We start from the raw sequence: 5,000 nt of genomic DNA on the forward strand, positions 1-5,000 counted from the left end.
CACACACACACACACACACACACACACACACACACACATATATATATATATATATATATATATATATATATATATATATATATATATATATATATACTATAATAAAGTAGTAGCCTCTGTCTGTCTGTTTATTTGTTTGTTCACGAACTCCTCCTAGGGTTTTGGAGATAGACCCCCATAACCATATATATTCTGATACCCTGTTGCTCCAGTTACTTGGATAACTATATCTCATTAAAAATATATATATATATATATATATATATATGTATATATATATATATATATATATATATATATATATATATATATATATATATATATATATTAAACTTAGAACCCACTGTCGGTGGAAAAAGATAAAAAGTGAGATGATTGTTACTGTATATTTCGACCACTCTCTGTGGTCCTCTGCTGAAGAGGACCACAGAGAGTGGTCGAAATATACAGGAACAATCATCTCACTTTTTATCTTTTTCCACCGACAGTGGGTTCTAAGTTAAAATTTTACCAATGTGTTACGACATTAGTGCAATCATATATATATATATATATATATATATATATATATATGTGTGTGTGTGTGTGTGTGTGTGTGTGTGTGTGTGTGTGTGTGTGTGTGTGTTAGGGTTAAGGGTTAAAGTTAGGTGGGGGTATGGTGTGGTAACACGCCACTACTGTAGTTTCCCCTTAACGTGTATAGCATTTTTGTGACAAAAATTACTATGATTAAACAAACCATTGTATGTGTCCATAAGTATTATTTATATTTGTGAAATTAATGTTGCCACAAACTATGATAGCCTTTGTAAGGAGAAAGCATGTAAATGTAAAATGATTGTATAATTTTACCAAATGTTGAAATATTGATTATTTTTATTTGATATCGCGGGCGGGCCAGTTCTAAGATGTTTGTTTCAATTCTTCTCTTACGGCCGAGTACCGTTCACCATGTAGTGTTAACAATCCACTACAATGGTTAGGTTAAAGATTATTCACGAACTCCTCCTAGGTTTTTGCAGATAGACCCCTATAATCATATATATTCTGAAACCTTATAACCCAAGGTACTTGGATAACTATCTTTCATTTGTCTGTCTGTCTGTTTGTTCACGAACTCCTGGGGTTTTGGAGATAGACCCCCATAACCATATATATTCTGATACCCTATCACTCCAGGTACTTGGATAACTATATTTCATTTCTAAAAAAATATTTTGGTTAGGGTTAAGGGTTAAAGTTAGGTGGGGTATGGTTAGGTTAGGGATTATTCACGAACTCCTCCTATATTCTGCAGATAGACCCCTATAACCATATATATTCTGAAACCTTATAACCCAAGGTACTTGGATAACTATCTTTTATTTGTATCTACTATGATAAAGTAGTAGCCTCTGTCTGTCTGTCTGTTTGTTCACGAACTCCCCCCAAACCATATATATTCACCATAACCCAGGCTACTTGGATAAGTATATTTTATTTCCAAAGGGCGTCTCCCTCCTCAAATTGATTTTTATTACTTTCTTAACATTTTATTTTTGTTACATTTTCCATTAAATTATATTGATGTGTGTAACTTCTCTCCACAAATTCTGTAGAAATTAAAATGATTATTTGGCTGCAGCAACACCCGGGTAATTTGGCTAGTATATATATATATACATATATATATATATATATATATATATATATATATACACAGACATACACACACACACACACACACACACACACACACACACACACACACACACACACACACACACACACACACACACACACTGCCATCAGCACCACCACCATTACCAAGACCACCACCACCATCACCGCCACTCTACCATCACCACCATTCCACCATCACCACCACTCCGCCATCACCATTCCCAGCCACACCAACAGTAACAGCGACAACAATAGTGGCACCACTATCACCACCACCACCCCTGACCACTACCAGGACCACCACTGCCCCAGCACCACCACCATTACCACCAACACCACCACCACTTCTCCACCAATTCCGCACCACCTAGAGGGAGAGAGGGAAGGCGCGGCCGTTTGACGTCACGGCGCACGTGTGCCGTATTTGGGAAATGTGCTTTATGATCAGAATCCCTTCTCGGGCCCTGTTGTAATGCACCGTAATGACACATGACTCTGCGCGGTGATCTGCATATTGTGTGACACCAACTCCCAAATTTCGAAATTTCAGATCGTATATCAAGACCCCTGGAATGTGGGGCTCCGGGGAGGGTTGGGGGGGGGAGAGAGGGGGGAGAGAGGGATATTTGGTGTGAAGGCATCAGTAGGTGTTATTTATGTTATTACATGCCGCGCAGGCATAAATCCTTGGCAGGGACGGTCGTGTTGCATCCGTGGAGGAAGATCTTGTAAGGCTGATGTGCAACAGGGGACAGCGTCACCAATAATGAATATATATTTTATACATACATACATACATACATACATACATACATACATACATACATACATACATACATACATACATACATACATACATACATACATACATGTGTGTGTGTGTGTGTGTGTGTGTGTGTGTGTGTGTGTGTGTGTGTGTGTGTGTGTGTGTGTGTGTGTGTGTGTGTGTGTGTGTGTGTGTGTGTGTGTGTGTGTGTGTGTACTAGTAATACTGTCAATGTATACGATAATGATAGTGAAGATAATTTTAAAAAATCATATTAGATTATGATTGCTGTTATCATTGTCATCATCATCATCATCATCATCATCATCATCATCATCATCATCATCATCATCATCATCATCATCATCATCATCATCATCATCATCATCATCATCATCATCATCATCATCATCATCATCATCATCATCATCATCATCACTACTACTCTACTACTACTACTACTACTACTACTACTACTACTACTACTACTACTACTACTACTACTACTACTACTACTACTACTACTACTACTACTACTACTACTTTTTTTTTAGAATAAATACGACCTCCATCCTATTGGAACTGTGTGGTGGAAGCAGCAGGGTCTGTCTTCCACAGACACAGTTCATTGGCCCCTCTCCCGCCAATGACTGTGGTCGACGACCCTTTTATTTGTCTATTTATTGATTTATTTTTAATAATGCCTAGTACAAAAGTTCATTTATACTACTGTCAACCACTACTACTACTACTACTACTACTACTACTACTACTACTACTACTACTACTACTACTACTACTACTACTACTACTACTACTACTACTACTACTACCACTACAATTACTATCACAGTTGTTTAAGAATTATGTATTAGAGGGACAACAATAGTCTTCGAACTTATGCAAGTAATTGCAAAGCCCGACGGATCACGAAATGACGCGATGACGTCACATGTGTGACCTCACCATTTCATGTTGAACCAGAAATATGACGTCATGGCGTCATGACGTCATCGTGGCGTCATAAGAGACTAATAAAAACGTCAACCGGAAGGTAGGATGGATTCTGTGTGACGGTGAAGACCTGATGGTGTCATTCACAGATTTTATTCTAGTTAATATTGGACGATTATATTCGTATAAGGAAACTTTGGTCTCCCAATGCCCCCATCAGCTGATTTAAATCACCTGCCGACAACCAGAATAAATGTAGAAAGGTGATGAGGTGCTAAATATACGTTTGTTCTCGGTGCTATTATTGCTTAACGATGATCGTTCATGGCTCAACGATCATCGTCCAACGATTGTGTAGTGCACTAATTATTTTGTTTTTGAATGATGGGGCTATTCAGCGAATGCCAATAATAGTCGCTAAAAACAAAGCAAAAAATAATAATAATAATAATAATAATAATAATAATAATAATAATAATAATAATAATAATAATAATAATAATAATAATAATAATAATAAGATGAAAAAATAGTGCCCCAGACAATCGTTTGACGATCATCGTTGAGCCATGAACGATAATCGTTGAACGATCATCGTTGAACGATTATCGTTGAACGATCATCGTTGAACGATCATCGTTGAACGATAATCGTTGAACGATCATCGTTGTACGATAATCGTTGAACGATCATCGTTGAACGATAATCGTTGAACGATAATCGTTGAACGATCATCGTTGAACGATAATAGTTGAACGATCATCGTTAAACGATTATCGTTGAACGATCATCGTTGAACGATAATCGTATGGTCCAGAACGTACCTAAACGCCTACAAGTCACTTTTAAAGTGAATAAAGTTGTCTGTTGGGAGGAAATGTCTTCAAGTGAAACCGCTTTCCGTCGAATTGAAACGACCATTATTCCGCACAGAGTCATAAGCACACAAACTGAATCTGCCCTTTGCGATTAGAATCTCTTTTGTCTCTCAATATGGAATCCGATTCCTTATAGATCCGAGCGTGGTGTCTCTGGTCAACCCTTGCTTGGCGGCGACTAGGGTTGAGCATTAGACACACTGACACGCCCTCATACGGCCGCCATACACACACATACACATACACACACGCACACACACACACACACACACACACACACACACACACACACACACACACACACACACACACACACACACACACACACACACGCTCACACACACACACACGCAAACACACACACACACACACACACACACACACACACACACACACACACACACACACACACACACACACACACACACACACACACACACACACACACACACACACACACACACACACACACACACACACACACACACACACACACACACACACACACACACACACACACACACACACACACACACACACACACACACACATACATATTTACAAGCACATACATAGCTAAAACTGCCGAGGAGTTGATATAGCCCTTATTAAACCAATACATGAATTTGGAGCTCTGTAGGATTTATTTGGGATTAAGATACAGAACCCCACGAGTGTTGGTCCTTTCTTGTATAATACAGTGATGTGAATCAGGTAAATCAACGCACATATGTAAACAT

The sequence above is a fragment of the Oratosquilla oratoria genome, chromosome 19, assembly GCF_046742065.1.
Source record: "Oratosquilla oratoria isolate Oo_2021 chromosome 19, ASM4674206v1, whole genome shotgun sequence".
NCBI classification, from domain to species: domain Eukaryota; kingdom Metazoa; phylum Arthropoda; class Malacostraca; order Stomatopoda; family Squillidae; genus Oratosquilla; species Oratosquilla oratoria.